We start from the raw sequence: 25,135 nt of genomic DNA, 5'->3' as shown, positions 1-25,135 counted from the left end.
TTTTGGATTATTTTTTTTTTAAATTCAATGGAAAAAATTTTCCCCCATTTACACTACTACAACCTCACTGATTTCAACTGAGAGATTAATTTGGGGTCAATCTTTTGAGAATATGGATAATACATTTGCATCAGAATGGAATTCTTTGAGGCACCTGAAGGACAGAATTGCTTTGGAGCACAGAAAGAGGAATCTGAGAATAGAAGCTTGAAGAAATTCCCTATTATAAAGTAAATTTTCTATTTATTAAAATAAACATTACTTTCCTAAATTAATATTTTTAAATATAAAATGTGGTGCCTAGAAGATCTAGCACTTTAAGAACAAAAACTTTGTCACTATTTAGAATAAAACACCTTGACGATTTCTGTTCCTACATTCCAGACTTAGCAAGATAAGTGAACTTTACATTCCCTTTGATTAAACAAGGTATTTGTTAGGAATTGTTTCTTTTTGGTTTAACTTTCATTTTATTGATTTTAAAATAAAAGTACAGTGCAATTCTTGATGCATGACAGCATAAAAACGCACAAGAGAATATTTCAAAATAAATTTAATAGTACACACCAATTCTGTCAAGTAAAGTCATATTAAAGCTGTGCCTATGGAAAGGATCCTCTTCCACAGAGTAATAAAGACATCTGTCAAAACTTATACCGTAACCACAGTTGGACGTGTGTTCCCCCACAGAACAATAAAGAAACAGGAAGACATATGCACAGAGGTAGAAAAATAAAAGAGTCTGGAAACAACTTTTTTTTAATAAATGATTCAAAGAGGCCAGTAGTTTTGAGTCAGAGAAAAGATACAAGTATGGATCAGTCATCCTTACGGTTTCTCAGGCTAGTGTCCTTCAGGCAGATAAAACTCTCTCATCCTGCCTTAATTCTTTTCTCTGTTGTTTTGTCTCTTCCCATCCATCATGCTTAGTGAATGGGTGACTATTATTTTTCATATATCAACTGGTATTATTGTTGATATTATGCCATTGGTGTGCATGGTGAGCTACAGACATTTTCCTTGATGCTTTGAAGGCCACTGTATTCTCCCCTTCTCAATACTCTCTCCTCCTTAATCACTTGTGTTTCTGGCACAGATCAATCACCCATCACAACCACCTCTCTGGCCTATGTTTCTCTCCCACCCTGTTGTTTTGCTGAAGGTTTATATATTCAGCAGTGTGCCAGATTCAGCTTACAGTCAACTCTGTGGTTGTGTTCCCTCCATTGCTGGTTGTGTTCCCTCCATTACTCTGGCTTTTCTCTGTGGCTTAGGCTTGGTTTCCTCCACCAGGCTACCACATGGATTGAATTGTGTTATCCTGTACATATGGTCCAGTTTCTTGCCCTGGTTACAGACCTTACTCTAAGCATCATAGTTCTGGGAGGAAATGGATCCCAGCCAATTTCAGGCTGATCATATCTAAAGTTTCTTGGGCTGTATCTCCTGTTCTGAGAGCAGTGGCCTATGTGAATCCTTAGAATTCTAGTATCAGAGGGGTAGCCGTGATAGTCTGGATCTGTAAAAGCAGCAAAGAATCCTGTGGCACCTTATAGACTAACAGATGCTCCAAAACGTCTGTTAGTCTATAAGGTGCCACAGGATTCTTTGTTTCTTAGAATTCTAGTTTCTGCACATCACAGCCTTGGAGAACATAGCTGTGTTGCCTTTGCCATGTATTGTGGCAGCAGTTATTATTCTGAATCTCTAAGTCTTGCCCGCATTTCCTCTTCGGGGGGAAGGAGGTAGATTTTCACAGAGGGAGTGGGGCATTTGTTCTCTTTCTTCTGTCTCATCTTCCACATCTTTTGAATTAATGTTCAGAATTACAGTCCCTTACTATGTCACTGTAAAAATAATTTGACAAGCAGTTTAAATGTTTCAGGGCTCATCCTTTTCACATGATATCTTTTGTGATTATTATCAGATTCCATCTTCTGTGTACGTATATCCTTGGGAAAGAAAACACACACACACACACACTTAATTGAGTACTAGACACTTTGGGAAATTTGCTTTAGCCTTATGGATCCTCAGAAGTTGTTCAGATCTTTTTATATTCTTAGCCTACCTGGTATCCATGCTGGGTTCAGCCTCTGTAATATCCTTGCACTATTTTTTCTCCTCTTCTCTTTATCTTGCATAGTAGATCAGCATTATTTCTAGAAAGGAGACATGTTCAGTATTAGCTGTGGCCATATGTAACTTTTTTCCTTTGATTGATTTTCCATGGTACCCTCCTTACTTAAAACTTCAACACTTTAAATTTTACTTGCTATTAGGTAAAAACTTGATTTAAAACACCTACTTCCAAGCAAACATACAGTTCAGTTACTATAAGAACTTAACAGCTATAGTACTATACTTCAAACCATAATTATTCATTAATAGGGAAGTGTAACGGAGTCAGCACCCGCCTCCCGTGTGTGCCCCTTTTCTCTTGGTTATGTGTGAGCCTGATTTTCTTTTTTGGTCTTACATCAGGGTGGCACCTGCGTCTCACAAGTACCCCCCAGCCATTGGTTCTCTCAGCTGGACTGCCGCAGCTCAACCCTCCAACCGAGCTGCACATGCTGTCCCCACTTCCGGGGTATACAATCCCAAGTTTTTATCATGGCCCTTGTACGGGTCCATAGCTCTTAGGCTTCTTCCTAGAGGCACTGCCTTCTTCAACCACCCAGCTGGGGCCCATCTCGGTACCCGCAGCTGGGGGTGTTTCAGCAGGCCTCACTGGGCTCAGTCTTCTACCAGACCATCAGGGCCCATCTCAGTACCCTCGCTGGCCTGGCCAGGTTCTGTGCTCAGTCCCCCTGGGCTTCAGCCTGCCTGCACTGACCTTCCGCTGGTCCTGCTGCTCTTTCCACCAGCCTGGCACCTAGTCTTCAGCAGCCTTTCCTGGGCTTCAGTCCTATCTGCAGTGAGCTCGTCACAGTGAGCTGCTCGCAGTACTGCTGCTCTTTCAGCCAGTCACCCAGTCTTCACTCCTTGAGCTCCACCCAGCCACTGACCTTCTCTGCTCTGCTGCTTGTCTTATATAAGGCCCTTCTGGCCCCAGATTGGTCACCTCAGCAGCCTCACTGATTGGCCACTCTTCTGCAGCCACTCTAGGATGCCTGGAGGACTTCTCACTGCTCTATTCTGGGACAGGGTGATGCAGGGCCATGAGGCCTCTAGCAGGAGGTGTCCGGACCTAGTCCACCCTACCACAAGAAGAAAAAAGGATTTCTCCAGATCCCCAACATCCAGTGTTAAAGAATGGGGGTTCTGGGATCCAAACTAGCATCTTGCACATTCTTCATGAACTCTGAGGATGGCTGCTTGGAAATCGCAGGAGATCAGTGATAGCAGCTCTTCTTCTTTCCCTCTGAAGGAGGCTGGAAGTGGCTCTTTCTTGCCACCCTTATAGAGTACCATAGACATCAGCCAAAAGTTGCTAGTCCCTCCCTGTCCATTTAAAAGCTTTGCAAGTTGTTCTGCAAGTACTGCGCTTTGTCCAGAGATAGAATAGTGTGTGTAGAGCCTTCACCTTCAATGCACACTCAAAGCTATAGATTAGATGAAGGTCCACAGAAGGGGACTGGCTGAGACTTGCTTTGAAGTTCAGTAGACATGGGAAGCTAAATTTGCTTTTCCTTTGAACCTAGATCCACTAACACCATCATTGGTAAGAGAAGAACATCTGTCTGCAAATAGCAACTAATGGGGAAAGTTTTATATAATCACAAATATGGAAGTAATTTAAGTAAAAAATAATCTTTATAAAAAGGCCAAGACTGGTCTTGTCCTCTAGCTGAATTTCCCTAATAGTATATTTTAAAACTATATAAAATAACTTCATTAATAAGGCTTTAAGGGTCTAACATGAAACCACAAAACAATGACATTTTAAGTGAAGGTTGAAAGTTTACTATCTTTAACTCTCCTTCAGTTGTGCCTCTTTATTGCATATACATTGCAAGTTGGGAGAAGGTCCTAGCCTATATTCCTTGGAACGATTAATGACAGTTATTTAACACTTTTCTAATGAGAAATAAATTGCAGCACGCATAGTTTTTAACTAAAATGATTTTTACCATGACAAACAACCAGTCTTAATAAATAATAAGTAGTTATGTAGTGCTTTCTATCTTTCAAAGTATTTTATAATCATTATTTTTATTACCATCAACTAATAAAACTTTAACCAAATTAGTAAAACTTTTTAATGTAACCTCATTATGGGACCTTAGCATCTAAATCCATATATAGGCCGCTTAATGAGTGTCTGATTTTCAGAGGTGCTAAGCAATGTAGGATGTATGAGATACATGAATTTATATGCCTAATTGTTGAGTTTGGAAGCTTGGGCCCTAATCTATCTTCCCCCATCCTCCCTAGGGTTACCACCCAGCTGGTATTGACCGGCCTGGACAGGTTTTTTATGGATTTGCCAGTTGTCAGAAAAAGAATTTAATCTGCTGGGGGGGGGGTTATGTCGGTCTAAAAACTTGCATTATTATAACAATATAGTGGTATATCTAATGTTAAAAGTTTCTGTGTTCAGCTAAAGATGCTGCAGTGTTCCCACTTCCACAGTTTAAGTGATAACGGATCAAACCTGTTGAAAATACAGCAGCTGTCTGCCCACCAACATGCAAGCACACCACATGTGTGTGCGCAAGAGAGGGTTTGAGTCACTGTAAGTGGCCATTGAAGGGCGGGAGCTGCAAAGTTAACTGGGAGCTGCAGTGGGCTTGTCTTGGATCGGGGGGCACTGGGTTTTTTGTATTTCCAATGGTAGTAACCCTACTCCTCTCCCATCTGTAAAATGAGGTTGACAATATTTACCTGTCTTACAGGCTAAATGTTTTTGAAGTGCTTTGAGATCATCAAATAAAAAGTACTAAAGAAGTGTAAAGTACTATTATTACAGGTTTAGGGTAGATACATTATTTTAAATGTTAGTGTATTTATGAATTACTAGGAACATTCTTCACGTCTCTACTAAGATGCTATGGCTGGTCATCTAGAGATGCAGATGACAAAATCTGGAAGATACAGTTTCATAAAAGACATCTGGCTCCTTGCCAGACTTCAGAGACACCATTCATTGAAATTCTGGAGTTGCCTCTGGCTAGGTCACATGCTCAGGATGTTGTTCATTCGGACAGTTTGTACCACTTCCCAGAATGATATTCTTTCTGAATCGTGTTACATTATTGAGAATGTGTATCTTCATACTGCATGCATTTGACAATACATTTAATACAAACTCCTAATGAGATATCAGACCTTTAATATTTTTAAATGAAGGTACATATTTGAATATTTGTATTTATTTGCATGTGTGCTCTCTCCCCTGGAGCTGAAACAACACTAGATCTGAAATCTTATCGTGCTTCTGGTCCTAGATAGTAGCTCTACCACAAAACCATCAGATCCTGGTATTTCAGAATCAAAAGCTCCCTGAGAAAAAGTCTGATAAAAAAAATCAATTATTGAGATATTCAGGTTTATCTGAATACTGAGATAGTTTGGTTCATTCAGATTCCTGTGCAAATCAAATGGACAGCCCACTTACATGACTTCATAATGTATCCTTCCCTAAAAAGCAAAACTCCTGTCCAAAATAATTTTAGCACAATGGGCCAGTCACCAAAACCCATTTCTCATTTCACAATAGAGTAAAGAACTTTCCTGACACCTGGATTTCAAAATTTAATGCCTTGTCAAAATGAATTTGTCACAGGAAAATTGTTCATATAAACACCAACATGTACTATGATGTCTTTGTCAACCGTTTTATGGGATCTGTCAAATAAGACCTACCTATTGGACCTGTGGGTATTGTCATCAGGCAAATATGGATCTACCTCACTAGAATCAGACAGCACTTATCTTGACTATTTTAAATATCCAGAATGTTCACATATTTTTTACTTGAGTTAATTTCTGAGTGACCTCTGAAAGATTCTGAGGAAGTTCAAGGCAAAATGACAGTTTGGTCTAATTTTCTTTTTTTAAAACATTCTGGAGACCAATGAAACCCCCAGCATGTGGAGGGAAGCCTATGTCATTGCACTCCTAAAGCCTCGAAAACCTGCAGATGACCCTTCTAGTTCTAGGCCAATCTCCCTCTTCAGCACTGCCTGCAAGGTGATGGAACATATGTTTCTGAACTGAATGAGGCCCACTGTGGATTTCAGTTTACCCAAAGAGAAAACTGGTTTCCGACCTCACAGAAGTTGTTGTTGTGACCAAGTCCTATCCCTAACTACAAACATCTAGACAAGATTCAAACAAAAACTCAAGACCAGTACCACTTTAATCAATTTGCCAGTGGTATGAAGGATGGACTGCTACTGATATTGGCCAAAGTGATCCCTTTCATGCAGATTCTCTGGCTACTAAACACCATGCTTAGTTACCAAAGGATGCACGCACACCTTGGAGATCAAACGAACAAACCACGCACTTTGAATAATGGACTGCCACAAGGATCTGTACTCACTCCAACACACTTTAATGTATAAATGAGCAATATGTCTGAAACGAAGTTTGCATATGCTGATGATTTGGCACTGTCAACTCAGGCCCATAGCTTTAAACTTCTCAAAGGAACCCTTACATCTCACCTTAAGATCGTGGAAGAGTACTTCCTAATGTAGCAGCTGAGACCAAATCCAAGCAAACTGGTAGTCTCTACTTTCCACCTTGACAACAAAATTGCACAAAACACTTTAACCATTGAGTTTTTTAATGAAACTTTGCATCCCCCAAGCCAACATATCTTGATGTCATTCTTGACCACACACTTACCTTTCATGACCATCGCAAGAAAGTATTCAGTAAAGCAAAGACTCACATCAACTTATCCAAAAGTTAGCTGAGGGATCAAATGCCCTGCTGCTACAGACCTAGTCCTTGACCCTGGTGTACCGTTGTACACTGGTATGGACAAGAAGTTTCCATATCCAACTTGTGGATAGGCAACTGAATAAGACCATACAAATCATCACAACAACTTCAAAATCAATGCCTCTACCATGGCTCTCTGTATTAGCTGGAGGTTCAATGTTTGCTATCTGTCAAGCACAAGAACTTAAACTCACGAATGACTATCCAGAACTTCCCATCTGGCAGCCTATGGGCAACATACCCCAACAATGCCTGAAATCACGAAAACCACCATGGACTACATGCGATCACCTCATGTCTTTGGATCCATCCAGGGAATGGCAAAGTGTCTGGACTTCATCTACCATTCCAAACAAGCACATTATCATTGATCCAACAAGCTGCCCTCGCAGTTTCAACCTACCATACAGACTTTGGATCACACTGAACCATGTTTGAACAAACCGTGGAAGATTAAGCGACTTGATACAAAAGTGGAAAAAATCAAAGATTCCCCCTTTGTGTGACACTGGTGAGAACATCCAGACCATCTAACACATCATAACCCAGTGCCCCAACTATAGATTCAAAGGTGAAACGGATGATATCCACAAATAGATTATGCACCTACATTTGCCTCTATAGGATGTTGCTCTGTGGATGCCATAGGTGAGAGAGAAAGAGAGAGAGAGAGATTTCTATGGTGTGGTCACTGCTTTCCCTAGAACAGTGTTTGTCAATCTATGATCTGTTGACCTTCAGTGGTCTGTGAAGTCCTTTCTGGCGCTGCAAAGAGTGAAACATTTTGAAAGCAAACAAATGATGGGTTTGAATTTGGAAGTGGGTGGGACTATGGGAAAAATCTCTTAAAAAATGGTCCACCAAGTGCTAAGGTGAGAAAACCACTGCTGATACCTCTTTGGGCTTGACTTGAGCATAGATATCATTCATTGCACTCTTGGGGAAAGTTTAAGTATGAGGTAAGCTGTTTTTCCTTTGTTTTTGATGGTTTCTCAATTGTCTGTTACTGTGCAAAAATTTCTTTTCATAAAGTTTGTTTTGTTTTAAAGAAAAAAAACACATTCACACAAAAACAGACACTATTCCATACTGGGCTTTTTTGTTTGGTTTGGGGTTTTTTTTGTTCCCCCAGCTTTCACCTGAATGAGTGTAATCCCCATGCAGTGAACATAGTAAGATTGGGAACTAGCACAGGATATTTTTAAACTAGGAACTGACCCAGATACATCCACCAAAATGATAGCACTTTTTGATATTAATTTGATATTGAGCAAAAGATTATTGCAGTCAGTATCAAACACTAAGTGTTCTGACAATGTTATTTAGGGTAATTTACTATGCTGGATAGAAAGACAAGGTGATAAACTGATAGGTTCCATTAAAAAAAGCAGACACAAACACAGTGCCCTGCATGTAGGAGTTTCTATGTAAATTCTCTTCTCTGGTATTGCCTTTGAGAAAGGCATTTGACAAGGCTGTGAGACTTTGTCTCACCTAATTTCCTTTGGCAGAGTGAGGCAGTTTTTCTACATGATGATTGATCTCTGGGTTATTAGGATATTCTCATTTTAAGCTGCTATTGGGAAGACTTGAATAATTTACAGTTTCTGCCATGAACTTGGCAGCACTTTTCAATAGTTGCTGATTTATTACACCTAACAAAGAACTGCTACAGTGGGTCGGTTAGTTGTCTAGTTAACACAAAGGCAACATGTAGTTAAAGAGAATGCATAGGTAGCATGAAGTTTTAATTAACCAGTCATGAAGCATTCTTTTTAGACACCTGTGAACTGATAACAGCTATAAGAATACAGTAACTCCTCGCTTAACACTGTAGTTATATTCCTGAAAAATGCGACTTTAAGCAAAACCATGTTAAGCGAATCCAATTTCCCCATAAGAATTAATGTAAATGGAGGGGGGGTAGGTTCCAGGGAATTTTTTTTCACCAGACAAAAAACTATTTTTTATATATTATATTCAATATACATACACACATATACACACACAATAAGTTTTAAACAATTTAATACTGTACACAGCAAATTGTTTGGGATATATTTGGGTTATGTAGATAGACTCTGCCCTTGGATATAAAAAACTCAAACATCTCTCTGGGACTGCATGCATTTTGAAATGAGTTCTTCTTGCTTGCATGTATATGAAATACAATAACATGTATGTTACCAAATATGATTTTGTAACTATGTGTGCTCTGACTCTGTTTGTTAAACTCATTGATAGGTAGAATTTATTGCTTATAATTTTCTAGTTAAAAACTCTGAACAATTTAGCTTCTTCAAAAGATTTTCGTTATTTTGTAGAATGTCTTTCCTTTTTTTTTTATTTAAGCACATGTATACTTGTGTCTGGAACATTAAATTCATTTGAGTCTGCTATTATTTCTAATTTTATTCCTCAGCAGTTGTTTAATCTTTTCTTCTTTTCCCATGATCTTTGTCCTCAGTTCCTTTTTAAGAATCCACTTTTTTTCCTTGTGTTCTCTCTGTCATTTATGTTTCTTGCTGGCTTTATTTTCCAGGCTCATTTCCCTAATCAGCTTCTTTTCTACCTACCTTGAGACTTTTTCTTTTATGTTGCTCTTCACTTCTTTGCTTCTCTACCTTGGCTTTGTCTTTCTTTCCTTTGATTAACAAAACTTCCTGATATTACCAAATCATAAAAGTTAGGAGAAGAGATCCATAATGAAAGGCTAGATCCTGTACCCTTTGCTCCACTTTGATGAGGCACAAAGGGACTGTAAGGCTGGCTTAAACATCAATTTCAGGATTTCCCTAAGGTGGGCAAATCTACCAGCACAGTAGGTCCTCGACCCCCACCCCAGTGGAGAGCTGGTGAAAGTGCGAGATGTTACAGCAACCATTCCTTATTCTTTTGGGGTGCCATATTCCTCATTGGCAGCACATTGGAAGCAGCCATGCACTTAAAGCTCAAGAGCTGCAAGTCTGAACAACCTATATGTGTGTTGCACAGTGAGAGGAAGGCTTACTCATGACCCCCACCACAAAACCAGACAGTGTGCATTCCTCTCAGCCTCTCCTGTGGGAAATGTTCAACTTTATACGCATAATTGTGAATTGGAGCAAGGACTTGGACCTGAGTTTCCTACCTCCTGTGTGAGTGACCTAGCTACTGAGCTATAGAGTCAGTCTGTCTCTTTCCCACACAATACTTAATTATCTATAGAAAGTGGAAAAATGTCAGCAAAAGACATTGAGAAAGACCTACCCTGGAATAGCCAACAGTGCGGTAGTTAGGGCCTTCATCTGAGATGTGGGAGACCCAGGTTCAAGTCCATGGTCCAAACCAGGCAGAACAGGAACTTGAACCTGGATCTCACCCCTCCGGGAAGTGTCCTAATCATCAGACTATTGGCTGGCTTTTGTGAGGGAAAAGCAGTCTCTCTCTCCCCACATCCAAAAAAAGTGGAAGTTGTCAGTTTTAGCCCAATAGAGAATAAGAAAAGTTTTTGAGAAATCAAAAATTTTCACAGAACAGGAAATCTATGTCCCACCCAGTTTTGTTTCTTGCACATATCTCTAATTCAAGTAAGTGAGATAACAAGAACCAATCCAAATATTCACCTCCAAACATGAAAGAAAAAATCTTTGGGTGCAGAAGAGTTCTAGGACTTTGTATTGCCACATCATTTTCCCACTTCCTCTTTCTTCACATATATTCTAACCCAGTTTTGATATTCCAAAGACTTGGGATGTTCATATAACACTGAATAACCATGCAAACTTTTGGGTGCTCATTCAAAGCATACATCTCAGCCCATCACTGATCTCTAATCTCTCCTTGACTTTACCTAACTGATACGGAAGTCAGGTTAATTAACAGTGCTTAAACATGGTTAGATAGTTTAAATGGTTTCATATGTTATTTGGCTAGCCAGTGTAGAAAAGGCCCAAATGCGATAGAACCATTTATAAAAACTACATAGTCCAGGATGCAGCTAAAGGCCTGATGTGCTTGACTATTTCCATTCATGACACCTATGACAATTGCTGGGCATCAGATGGTAGAACAGGATTATCAGCACTCAAGTCCTGGTGAAGCTAATTTGGTCAGCTTTGAGGCTCATTTGATCTACGCCCAGCTCAGATGGACTGGCCATGTAATTCAAATGACTGAGACTCATCTATCAAGACAAGTCTTATATTCTGTATTAAGCTCAGTAATCGTAAGCATGGAGGGCAGATGAAACACTTTAAGACACTCAAACAAAATCAGCACAAAATGAACATTTGGGACTCAGACTTTGAGTGATTCCATGCTACAATGCCATAAGGGTCAGCACCACGACTTTGAGAAGAATCACATAGTATAGCTGGAAGCACAGTGCCAGGCATAAAAACAACGTGCAGCTCAATCAACACAAATAGGCAAATGGCTCTGTGGCCAGAGCAGTAAACCTAGTTCTTCCTGAATTTGTCTATGGAGTCACATGAAGACCCATTAATACAAATTATGATTGTTGACATCATCCTTAAAATCAAGATGACCACCATTATCAAGGGCCTGATACAACACCTATCTGAGCGAATGAAAAGGCTGCCATTGACCAAACCATAGTCCCTCAACTCATTCCTTAGGCCAGCAAAACAGAGGGTTGGCCTCTTTCAATTATTTTCCTGTCTTCAAAGATGCAACTATGATAGGGTGCAGGGGTACTGCCATGTCCCCAGTGCACAAGGGTTATCTCCAGTTTCAATATCCCTTCTGCTTGCTCAGGGGAAGAGTTACAAGAGATTGGCTGTAAGAAGGCAGGGTTCTAGATGCTGAGGGTGGGGTGAACCCCAGGTTGTGAAATCTTTGTTACAAACTTATGGGGACTTGTTAGATTTATGCTGCTGAGTCACACCTGTCAGTTTAGTGTCATGAGCATATTTAGTGTGTTCTTTACCCACCCCTTCCCACAAGATATGGTATGTTGACTAAAACCACACTTAACACCAATCTCTGCAGCACAGTACCAGACATATATACTTCTAGCCATGTTCAGTATACATCTTGCTTTTTCTGCAGTTCTTCCACTGATTTTCAGTCCATATGACAGTGCTCCTTTCCAAGCCAATTGGAATTAATGATTCAAATAAGACAGACATTGAATCAAATGCTTTACTAAAGTTAAACATCTTACATTTACTTCATTTATCTCATCCACTATTTCTACAATTTGATTTTTAAAAAATCAAGTTTATCTGGCTTAATTTGATCTTCAAAAAAATCAATGCTCTTTATTGTTAATGAATCTGTTATCCTTTATTATTTGTTGAATGTTACTAGGCACAGAAGTTAGATTTGTCAGTTGATAACTGCCAGGAGCACCTTTTTTCCCCCCTTAAAGATCAATACTATATGTGCTGTTTTTCCAGACCTTTGATACCTCTCCAATCTCCATGACTTTTCAAAAATAATTGCCAGTGGCTCAGTAAGATCATTACCTAACTCCCTCCCTAGGACATACATCATTTCAGTCCTGCTGATTTATATAAATGTAATTTTTACAAGTATTCCCTTACCAGCATTTTATCAATACATTGACAAGGTCTTCATTGCTTCCTAATCAGCCACACACTTCTCCTTTATTCCTCGTTAAAACAGATTTTAAAAGAGCAATTCTGTAGCTCAGATATTTTAGTCTCACCAGATACTTTGTCTACTCTCTTTGTATATTAATGAGCCAGCATTCTCTCTAACTCTTCTCTTTTCATTCATAGCCACCCCACCCTAAGAGGCTTTCTGGAGATGGGCAAGCTTCTAAAGAGTGGATTGCAGGTTCATTTGGAATTTGCATCTAAAAATTCATAGGCTTATCCAAAACTAAGAAAGCTCCAGTTCTTTCCCATTTGCTACCTGAATGTATGTTTACATACCTAAAGATGTAGCCTGATTTTCTAGAGTGCTGATCGTCCAGCAATTCCAACTGAAACATGAAGTCTGAGAGAGTTGCAGGATATTCAATACCTTTGAAAATCAGGCCATTCATTTAGGTATCTAAACATGGATTTAAGCTTAACTTTGGGCACCCATTTATGAAAGTCTTGGCCTAAGAATGTTTTCCTCATTCATTTAGTCCAGTATCCTGTCTGCATCCACAGCCAGTGCCAGATAGTTATAGGAATGTAAAAACACCAACATTGCAACTAATTTTGCAAAGTTATAAATGAGAGAGAAATTATTTCCACCCCATAGTAACAAATCAATGGTAAAAGAATGGATAGTTCCTATTTTACCCTAATGAGCATAACTGCAGATGCCATTCTTATTCATACAAGTGATTCATTTGTTTTTAATCTTGGCAATTGTCAGGGTTCCCTCCCCACTCTGAACTCACATGAAGACCCCCTAAACTTATTTCTACCAGCTTAGGTTAAAAACTCCCCAAGCCACAAATCCTTCCTTGTACCTTGGATTAGGTAATGCTGCCACCACCAAGTGATTTAAACAAACATTTAAGGAGGGCCACTTGGAGCCCTACCTTCCCCAAATATCCCCCCAAGTCCCTACACCCCTTTTCCTGGGCAGGCTTGAGAATACTATCCACACCAATTGGTACAGGTGAACACAGACCCAAACCCTTGGATCTTAAAACAATGAAAAATCTATCAGGTTCTTAAAAGAATAATTTTAATTAAAGAAAAGGTAAAAGAATTAGCTCTGTAAAATCGGGATGGTAAGTACTTTACAGATAACAAAAGACTCAAAAACACAGAGGATCTCCCCTCTACGCAAAACCTTAAAGTTACAAAACCAGGTATAACCCCCGCTCTTAGACAAAGGAAATCACAAGCCAAAATAAAAGTAAGCTAATGCATTTCTTCGCTAGTACTTACTAATTCTAATTGAGTTGGATTGCTTGCTTTCTTGATCTGTCTCCGGCAAGCACACAGAACAGACAAAACAAAGCCTCCCCTCTACCCCCTTATTGGTCCTTTTGGTCAGGTGCCAGCTAGGTTACCTGAGCTTCTTAACCCTTTACAGGTAAAAGGATTTTGTGCCTCTGGCCAGGAGGGATTTTATAGTACTGTATACAGGAAGGTTGTTACCCTTCCCTTTATATTTATGACAGCAATCTAATTTGATCTGTCTTGTTTGCCCTTCCTTAGTAAGTCCTCTAGTGAAGAACACTAGAGAAGTAGAAAGTTTTCTTATAAACTATATATTGTACTTGTTCCAGTAATTCACCCTGGTCTCATGAAGACATCCATATTATTCATCCAATCTCCCAGAAATGTTGAAGTGCTGGGCAGATGAGTCATGCATGGGAACTGACAAAGAAACAAGAATATTAGTGTAATTAAAGGAAAGAATTGTAGAGTTTCTGAACAGCGTTTTTCATGCATTTAAGCATAAGAGGTCATCAAAAATTCTTTCTTTCAGATAAGTACTATTAAGTAGCTGACTCAAGACCTCACTATCAGTAATACTCAATATGATTGGAAATAGACTAAACTACCAGGGGAAAAAATCCTACAAATAACTGAAGAAACTATTGTTACGTGATGTAACCTTATACTATGCACCAAAGTTATTAACTCTATAGTCTTAATACCAGTTGAACTTTGCCTAAACAATTCATTTTAAATCTAGTTTAAAAAGAACTTGGTAAATAATTTTGTAAAAACAGAAAGGAATCTGACTCTCAACCAACTGAAGTGCAAACTAGAGAAAATTGAAGTTCCTTTAGATTCTTTACAGCAAACGGGAGCATGGTCTACTGCAGATTCTGATCCTTATGGGTGTAATAGTATTCTCCAGGAAAATGTGTGATATTAAAGAGGGTCTGTTGCTATGGCACAAGCAAAGGAAAGTCTAAGCTATCTCCCTCATGTATGAATATATATTCATGTGGAAACATAACAGATTTAAGGTTCCTGATTGACATGAAGAAAGGGGGTGGGGGGGTACTTTTGGAACATTTAAAATGGTATTTTCAAAAGCACCCAGCATTGCTCTAACTCTGCTCCCCATGAAGAAAGTGTGAGTTTTACTGTTGACTCCAGTGAGTGCAGAGTTAGGCCAATACCAAGCACTTTTGAAAAATCCCAGTCTTAAACTATGAATGCATTCAAAGAGAGTTCAGTTCAGGATCTCTCTATCTCCATCCAATCCAGTCATGTTCTCTCTCTCTCTCACACACAGACTTTTTATGCTTTCCTGCCTCCCATCACACACACATACTCTCTCTCCTCCTCTCCCCATATCCATCACATACATACATTCGCACCCTGTGTTAACCAAAAATAATAGCTGCCTTAAGAACATATCAGACAATCCTACAGTTTCTAACCTTTCTGCTTGTTCTGATGCATTTATTGCCAAGTCCAGGCTAGATTTAATGTGTAAATGTTAAAATAAAAATCGGGTTCACAAATAGTCAGTACCTTACCCTGAAATGACTATCTGCAAAATTCAGAGTTTTCTTTACACAGGATTGCCTATAAAACTAAGGAAGCTTATCAAAACTTTGACATAAGCATCCAATGTCAATTAAAATTAAAATTCAGGTCAAACTGTCTGTTGTAGTTCCAACGGCCACTCAGATTTATATTAGCCCCTTATCTCTGTTTGAAATAGATTTGCCAAGCCTGAAACAAATCCAGCTGTTTCTGCCTAATGGTTCAGAACACAATCCTAAAAGCCGCTTGCAGTTGTAGTTCAAAAGAGGTTATCCTAACATACTATATCTAACTCAACCATTTCTTGTGCTAAGGGTAAACTTTTTAAAGTTATATTTGTATATGTGAGTCATCATTACAATTTCAACCATATATGACATGAGTAATCTTTTGTATTACAGCTATATTGTACAGCGATCCAATAAAGAGAATAATAGTGGTAATGAATCTGTGCTACTGTTTCCCATTCCCTTGTGCATTTTTCCTTAAAAAAATATTTTAAAAACTCAAAGTATACATAAAAATCCAAACTTTTCCTACAACTTGTGACTTGTATGGCCAGGATACAATCACTGTTTCCTAATTCTCGTAATGTTTTGGGATCTAACTCACCCCAATGCACACAAAAATGTCAAAAATTTTCATGCCAAATACACGCCTCTTCATACATTAAGTATTCGCAGACTAGGACAAGGTCATTCTTTCCACATTGTTTTATCATACTACTTGTGGCTTTTGTATAGCAAAAAAAAAAAAAAGTCACTCTAAAGGTAATGGGGTCAGTTAGACCCCAAAACAATTATGCAGGTATTCCAGCATCAGATTGTTTTTATTTTGAGACAAATATATGATTATATTAATCTTTCAGCATTGTTTCTAGCATCATAGTTTCAGTGGATTTTGTTTTTAAAAAAATGCACAAAATAGGCCTGGGAGAGGGGGAGGGTCCTTTGAGACCCCAAATAACATTTGCCTCATGTATCATCACAATTGTCCAGCAAATTCAGTGTCCTTGTAGATAACACTGTCAAACTGATTTGCTGGGAAGCCTACACTTGGTAGGAAGAGATTCTGGACAACACAAAACTGACAAATGCATTTTTGACAGATGCTGTTGCTGTGGCAAAGACTCACTGTTGCATTGAACATGCACATTGCATGTCTGAAGTCATACACTGTTTGGCTTTTGTTGAACTGTACAAGGCATAATAAATCTTTGCGTAAGAGACAGGTGTTTCTCAGGGACCTAGGTACAGAAATGGTGAAACCACTGGCACAGAAAAGAAATATTGCAGCCTTGTCTCAGGCTTCTAGGGAAGCAGCAACTAGTGTGCTGGGTACTTATCCAAAGCCTAAGAAACAGGAAAGATGTTACATCTGCTCCAGAGAACAAGACAGGAAAAAAAAACCATCAAAAATGTGTGAAGTGTAAAAACTTAGTACGTTCAGAACATGTCACCTATTTGCTCCATTTCTTCACAGTAGTAGACCATTTACTGACACTTTGCTGTTTTTGTGCATTTTATATTGTTGCTGTGGCGATCTATTTTCATTGTATAAACATGGGGTCAGTTAAACCCCAACACAAGTACGGTGCTTCTGAATCTAGGAAGGTTTTAACTAGTTCACAGTTCACTGGTTATAATAAAGTCAGTTTTAAATGCACCCCATGCCTTTTTTCCCCCAACCTTGACATAGTTAGAGCCTCCAATTCCTCAATACAGAAATAGTTGGGTGATTTGGGGTCCAATACAAGAGCTAAGCAGCCAAATTACAAATTCCCTCTCAAACGGTTAGAAACTTACTTTTTTTCTGCTTAAAAATTGGTTCAAGTGAATATTGTGTACCCCTGAAATGTGAAAGATTGAATTCCTGTACCAATTCACAAAATAGACACCAACCAAGTTTAGCCACATTACCTCAGCTCAGACCTAAAAGAACTACTTCCATGACTAAAATAATGGTTTAAATTTCATCCCCATTCAATTCTTGGCCTATGTTAAAAGTGCAACAAATTAGTACAACTTGTGGGGATGACTTGTGTGTTGGGGACACATTTCCATTAGTAATTGAACTGAGACTCCTTTCACATAGATCACTTTATAACTTTCAGGTAGGAATAGATTTCAGATTCTTCTTTTATTAAAGAAAATACCTAATATCTTTAGCTCACATTTTTGGGTACGCCATTCGATCTGGGTTAACCTCCTTAGGTGGAATTTCGGTGACAACTCTCAGCATATTCTGAATTCTGCAAAATCAATAGTGAATAGGAAAACTGAGAGGAAGAAAGTCTTCCTTTTCTTTATTATTCACGTATAACAATCAGCCAAGAAAATCTCAATGAGATATAGCTGTCTTGTTTCAGTGAGAATCCTGGCAAAACAACAGTGCAGAGGGCAAATCAGATTCAGCCAGTGACTTCAGTTAGAAAGTGGACATTGACATTAGTTTTCAGATTACACAGATGGGGTTGATTGTACCTTATTCTAAACAGATTATTTTCCCCCCTCACTGGTCATATCTATTTATTATTCCCTTTTACTACTTAGTTTTGAGGGGCAGGGGTTGCAATAATTAGTTAGCCAAGCAAAGCAAGGTCCTACCCTCAACTTGATGGCATTTCTTTGTTTGTTCCGAAGTAACAGGATAACTTTTCAATACTGCATCCAAGGGAGGGTGTTAGGGGGTGCAGGGAGTCTCTGAATAGACGGAGATGGGAGGGTGCCATATAAGGAGCTTGTGGGAGTGCGGGGCAAGGGGGAAAAAAAATCAAGGGGCCCCTGGTGTGTACACTGAGCTTGCCCTGCAGAAGCAACAAAGTATGTGCCCTGTAAGTAAATATTAATTTAATTTATAAAATAAAAATAAAAATATGGATTAAAAAGTTAGAAAGAGTTACCAACAAAGGTAAAAGCAGCAAAGAGTCCTGTGGCACCTTATAGACTAACAGACGTGTTGGAGCATGAGCTTTCGTGGGTGAATACCCACTTCGTCGGCTGGATGTCAAAGGTAAAATATACTTGCCAATGGCTAAGACCTAATTTAACAAGCACAGTTTTTGTTCATTGTAGGTTCCTTACCAACCTTCCATTCCCAGAGACTTTGATTGAAGTATCCATCTTTCCCAGCTTGCAAGAACTCTAGTCCACTGTGTCTGTCCAGTGATGGATACCATGAAAGCGTCTCTTCTTTCCTTATATTTTCCCAAAACTACTGTTTTGGCCCCAGACTCAGGATGACCTCATTCTGTCCTTTCCTTCCTGGGGACTTCCCATCCCCCTGCTGATTTGTATGTAAATGGAGTTTCCATTGATTTTCATCACACCTTGCTTAACTTCATTGGAGACAGGTAGGTAACTGCCTTTCCTCCTGTCTGTGAGGGAACCTGTTTCTCTCTGTGTTTGGTCACAGACTTTAAAGCATAATATCATTAAGTATCCCTATTTCTTCATATAGTGTAAACACATTTTTCACAATGATAATAATCACTAGTGTCATCAGCTTACAGAAAAGGCATCAATTGTGTTAGAAAAGTCTATCATTAAATCAACTGTATACAATATTATATTACTTATCATTTGAGGCACAGACCCCCAGTCTTTATAGCCCAGATAAAGTTTCTATCTCCTGCTGGGGTGTAGATGCCATGCTGTCTTCTCCCCCGCTTGATAGCTTTATGTACCTTATGTGTATATTGACTTTTACTGTATCTGTCTGACAACCAGGCTGGTCAGAGAAGCAAATACATTCTGTTATCTAGGGCATTGGTACTCTAGCCAGTCGTTTGTAATAATAATCATTAAAATTGGTATTCTAACTGGTAATTAATTTCATAATTGGTACTTGGTATTCTAATTCGTAATCGGTAGAGTAATTGGTATAATATAAAATATAATAAAATTTCACAGCCATTTCAAAATGAAAAATTCTGTTCCAGTAAGGTCAAAACATGTCAGCAAAATGCTTCATTTCAAGTTTTTCCTCAACAAAATGTTGAAATCAACACTTTACTGTGGAACATTTCAATTTTGATTAATTGACAATTTCCAATAGAAAAACATTTTGTTGGAAACATTTTAAACTATCTTGCTAAGTAGAATTTTAATAGTAAATTGTTCTTGACAGGATATTTTAACTTCAGAAATTCCTCTTATAACTTTTAGCAAAGACTCTTGGAAACATTTTCAAAGTCCCTGAAGATATTGATTAAAAACAAACAAACAAACAACACATTTCAACATTCCTTCTAGAGACCAGAAGCATTCATTATACTGTCCCTGACTAATGAGGTAACCATAGTAGTTGGTTATGAACAGTTATAAGAGCTGAAAGTTAAGAGATAACTTGTTACATTACCAAAATCTGGAGAATCTAAATGCAAAATCTAAAAGTTATTCCTTTGATTAAAATAGTAACAACCAGGTCTAATGCCTTTTGTGATATTGATTTTGTTCTAAACTGGCTCTTGAAGGCTGATACTCCTTCCGCTTAAGAGAATTATCAAAAAGTTATCTCCATTATTATTTTTAGCATGGGCATCTGGGGTCTCAGTATTAACTTTAATCAGAATTTATGAACCCTAGCATTAAGCTGTAAGGTCCTTCTGGATTGTGGATGTAAAACACAATTAAATGAAAATCCTTCTATTATCTTTTCAGCTAGAGAGTCACATGAAAGATGAGTGCATATCCCTTGATGCCCAGAAACTTACTGACAGAACTTGATAAATAAGCAAAGAGTTTCTGTCTTCACTTTAGACTCATTAAAACCAGCTAGAAAGTGGTAGGTTTTGGTTGTTAGGTGTGAAGAATTATGATGTACAATTATTTTGACACTGCAGATAACATGTTTTAACAAGTAGAAGAGATAAGTGTAGCAGCATTTTCATTATTATTACCATTATACATATTTCTGAAATGCCAACTCCTGTAGCACAGTGATCCCCAAACTGTGAGGCATGCCCCCCTAAAGGGATGCTGAGGAACCTTCAGGGGCACAGTGGGGACCAGGACAGCCCCCACGGGGGTGGGAAGGGAGCACCACCCAATACCTCCCCACCCCAGCTCTGCTCCCACCAGCAGCTGCATCGCCAACCTCACACCTGGCCGCATCCCCAGCCTCTCTGTGGCTCTGCTCCCGGCCCCGGCCCCAGCCTTGGCTGTGGCTCTGTTCCCCGCCTGGGGCCAAGGCTGGGGGCGGGGCCAGGAGTGGAGCTGCACTTGGCCATGGTTCCAGCTGCTGGCCCCCAATGCAGCCCAGCTGCAGCTCCACAACCACTCCCAGCCCCAGCTGTGGTCCCAGCCTTGACCCCCTTACCTCTGTCTGCAGCTCTCCCCCCACCCCGCCCCAAAGCTATGGCCCTGCTCCCAGCTCCAAGAGTGGGAGAGGGCAGTGCACAGATGGGGTAGAGGGGGTACAACCCTCAAAAGTTTGGGGACCACTGCTGTAGCTTCTGGTTCATTATATAAATGTAGGAGTATAGTGAAGAGGATCAATCTCTCTCCCTTCTTACATATATAGATTAAATCAGTTTACTTTAAAAGAGAATCAGATCTAGCCAGTTTATTTCCTACAGCATGCAGCCAAGGCCATTTCTCAACTCCTCTTGCTGTGTCCTAAAAGAGGTAAGAATTGAGATTAACTTGCCTCAAGCATTAGTTGTAAATTCCACCGTCGGGTCCCTCCTTTGAAGATACCCTGACACCACTGAATTTCAAACTTCAATGTAACTGCCACAAAGCGAATCACAGTAAAGGTTAATCTCTCAGATTAGTTTCAAAGCCCTGAATGGGCTTGGCTACGAAAGACCAGTGGCTAAATCCTTGGCCCCACTAAAATTCCTTTGTCTGCCAGAGGAGTTGTTCATATTTGGAACTCCACAATTCCTTCCCTATGCTTCAAGACAGCTCTCTTCCCTTCTCCCAGTACTTCACACCCCCATTTTCAGACTTGAATGTCCAACTTTCTCTACACACACCACCTTAAGGAAGCCTCTGCCCTTTTCACAGGACCATTTAAAGTGGCTGGCCAGAGTGATGTGTCCACTTCTGGACATTCTGGGGGAAACATTGAACTACAGTCATGTCCATGGATTTTTGTGTTCACTAGTGAATGGAAATATTCTATATTTGTTGGGATGGGCTCCAAGGACATAGGTCTTAGTCTGGAAGTGGTGCAGATAGGTTTCTTCCATTAGCCCAAGCTGTTCCAGTCAACATTATCTTGTGTCATATTGGGGAACATCCTACCCCAATAGTGTGAATAGCCCACACCCAATAATCAAATAAAGTCTTTCTCCTCGGAAGGTATAAAAGCAGGCATGCACACACGTCCTTCTCCTTCCCACAATGCATTAACAGTTCCAATAACTACCCTGCCCTCTGATGGGTTTATCCACAGCTCTCAAAAGAAAATTTCTCCCCTTCTGGAATTAAAGAACCTTACCTTGAGCCTGGGGTACCAGCTTACCACTTCTTGCTCCCTTTTCCTTTTACACCCAACAGCTGAGGATAATAGATTATTGAGACCAGCTACATGTGCTTCCACACCCTTCCTTGTTTGTTTCTATACCCCTGAAGAGCCAAGATAGATAGAGAGGGTTGGGCTGGAGCCACTCTGGTGTTTTCAAGCCTCAGCCATCCAGGGTTCTCACAGGACCCAAATGAGTAATACACCCTATCACACCAAGGCAGTGAGAAGTGATCATCTCTGAGATTGGGGTGAAGAGAGTAAAGAAGGAATAGATGCAACTTTATGAAACTAATGCCAAAGCTTTGCTGCCTGAACCCTAATGTATGCTCCTGAGTGGGTTAGGCTAACCTGCAAGAACCCCAATACCCTGCTCTAGTTGGAGAGGCCACATGGAGAAAAATATTTTCTTTCCATCCTTCCTCCTCCACCCTAAAAGAATCCAGAGCCCATGAAATGAGATTTAATTAATAGGATGAAAAGCAAGGATGATGCAGTGCCAGAGACTACTTAAAGTTGTAGGTGGGTTAGAGTAACCACTCCCACACACACCCAGTCAAAAGCACCATCCACTCTATCCAAACTAAAATAGATCCCAGTCAAGATTCAACCACTGCCATCTTAAGGATTGTGACTCAGCCTAAGGCTTGACTGAAATTTCTCACACAAGAGGTTTTATTTTTGAAAAATAAAATTACAGCTCTTCAGCCATGATCTTTTAACACACTTTTGCCAAGAAGGGGAGATTAGACAGAGGCCAATGATTAATAGACTTCATGTATAAAGGGAAGAATTTTTAGCAAAGGAATAATTGCTGCCCTATTGAACTGAGAAGGAACTCTTCTGAACCAGGAGGCAGTTATAATTGCAGTAATATATGAGGTAAGAGTCCACATTTTTCTGGGAACAAACAAAAAAATAGAATCAAGGACAGGGTTACAAAGAAGAGACAGGAGGACAGGGCACAACTACTTCATGGTACTGACTTTGAATTACATTTAAAAAAAAAATACACAGTTGGAATCAATGATCAAGAAAAAGAGAAAATCCTTCCCCAAGAATTGCTCAGCACACATGTTAACAAAGCATTGCTACACAGGTATCTTATTGGCTTTATTCCCATTGAAAGGCTTGTCTTCTGTGTACTGCTTGCTAATGTATAGACTGTATAGGAACTAACAAGAAGAACTGGGTGCAGGAAACATTTTCCCTGCTCTGTGCGAGATTCTGAACTTTTTTCATGTCCTGAACTTGGACAAAAAGTTGAAATCTTCAAAGTTTTCACAGACTGATAATCTGAAAAAAAAAATCAGATCAGGTCAAAAAATTTCATTTGGATATTTACTGTAGTGAGTTGGAGTGGCCTTCCTCCAATGCTGACAGGGAGGAACCACTCTCCACTCCCGGAGGGTGAAGCCAGGCTAAGCTCACCCACCGTGCAAGAAGCAGAAGGGCAGAACAGGAAGTATAAGAGGCGGTCTTTTTTGGTAGAGTGTCCTTGTTTGGTGAAGGCGGTTTTCAGTGTGTTAAGGCGTATATCCCAGACTTTCTCCTCAGAGCATATTCTATGGTATCCGAGTGGATGGCTGTAGATACTGATTTCTTGGTGTGTTTGGGGTGGTTACTGGATCTCTGAAGATAGGTATGGTAAGCCATGGGTTTCTGTATATTGTTGTTTGTAGGGTCCCATTGTTGAAGCGGATTATGAAGTTGATGCTATTGTGGATATGTCTACCTGAGCTGCGAGCAGGGGTGAAAGTAGAAATAGGGACTTACCGGTATGCAGCTGGGTTGGGGCCAGCTCTGGCCCCTGGAAGGGGCGGGGCCTCGGGCAGAAGGGGCGGGGATGGGGGGGTTCAGAGCCAGCCCCGGCCCGCCCTGTACCGATAAGTGCTTTCCCCTCCCCCCGCCGGGGTAGCAGCAGCAGCCGGGGGCTCCAGCAGCAGTTTAAAGGGCCCAGTCACCGCTACTGCCCTGGGCCCTTTAAACCGCTGTCAGAGCCCCTGGCTGCTGCTGCTACTCCTGGGCTCTGGCAGCAGGGCTCCGAGGGCTATTTAAAGGGACCAGGACTCCCCTGCTTCTACTGACCCAGCCCTTTAAATAGCCCCTGGAGCCCTAGGGTAGCGGCGGTGGGGCTCCTGCAGCTATTTAAAGGGCCCAGGGCAGTAGAAGCAGCGGGAGCCCCAGTCCTTTAAATAACCCCCAGAACCCCACCACTACTCCAGAGCTCCGGCAGCAGGGCTCTGGTAGCAGTTTAAAAGGCCTGGGGCTCCAGCTGCTGTTGGGAGGCCCAGACCCTTTAAATTGCTGCCTGGGGAATCCAGGCCACCCCTTGCCAGTACGCCGTACTGGGGCATACCAGCTTACTTTCACCTCTGGCTGCAAGGCTTGCAGCGTAGACAGACACATGCTAGCTCTGCTCAAGTCAGAGTACTAAAACCAATAGTGTGGACACTGCAGCATGGGCAGCAGCTAAGGGTAGCCACCTGGGTCTAATTTCCCCTATCCTGGGTCTGAGTTCAGTGGCTAACCCAAGCCACCACCCATGCCCCAGTGGCAACACTGCTATCTTTAGTGAGCAAGCTCAAGCAGAGGTAGTGAGAGTTGGTGTGGTGGAGCTAGGCTCTGGGCTGCCTTCTCCCTGCCTTTTACATCATCTGGGAGCACCTCTCTCCACACTTCAGGCATGGGGGGAGAACAGGATCCTGGCTGAGAGGAGAAGGAAGTAGACTGAGCCTGGTTCCACTGCCTCATCCCCCCATGGTGAACTGGCACAAAGAGGGGGAGGAATGTTATACCAAGTAGGGGTTGTGGCAAACAGAGTCACAATTTCTCCTATGCTTGTACTGGAGTGGGGTAGCTATGCACCATCCTTGCACGAGTTGTGGCCAAAAACCCTGAAACTGAAAGTTTTAGCATTATTCTGATTTTACATTGCAACGTGTGCATCTGGGAAATGGAACTGGAGACCTGTAATAACATAACCCTAGCCTGTAATGTTCTTTAGTTTTGCATTGAACATACTCAGTGCATATAAGATCCTTATAACTTCAAGTAGTAATTATATCTTTATATGTTGAATACTATGTGTGGCAAGAACAATACAAAGAGAGGTCTGTTTCCTTTTAGATGTCAATTCTGCAGTTGTTTTCATTTTACATGTTTTCTGTCAGGTTATTTTAATTTACATCATTGTCCTCCATGGCATATTTCCTACCTGGTTAAGATTGTTCAACAACCACACTACAGGATAAAGAAAGGTAACATTTGCAATCAGAAGATTCATATTTTTGGTGATAACTACCCTACTGTGAGGTACAATCCTTTATAGCAAAGAT

General features: G+C 40.4%; 1 long non-coding RNA gene across 1 annotated transcript in view; it reads left to right on the top strand.

The window, feature by feature from the left end:
• LOC123372315 overlaps positions 1–25,135 on the top strand; it is a 48,886-nt gene that overhangs the window by 22,333 nt on the left and 1,418 nt on the right. The window lies entirely within an intron of this gene.

The sequence above is a fragment of the Mauremys mutica genome, chromosome 6 (assembly GCF_020497125.1).
Source record: "Mauremys mutica isolate MM-2020 ecotype Southern chromosome 6, ASM2049712v1, whole genome shotgun sequence".
Classification (NCBI taxonomy): domain Eukaryota; kingdom Metazoa; phylum Chordata; order Testudines; family Geoemydidae; genus Mauremys; species Mauremys mutica.
Note: the sequence above shows the minus strand (reverse complement) of the source record. Positions and strands in the feature narration are given on the sequence as shown.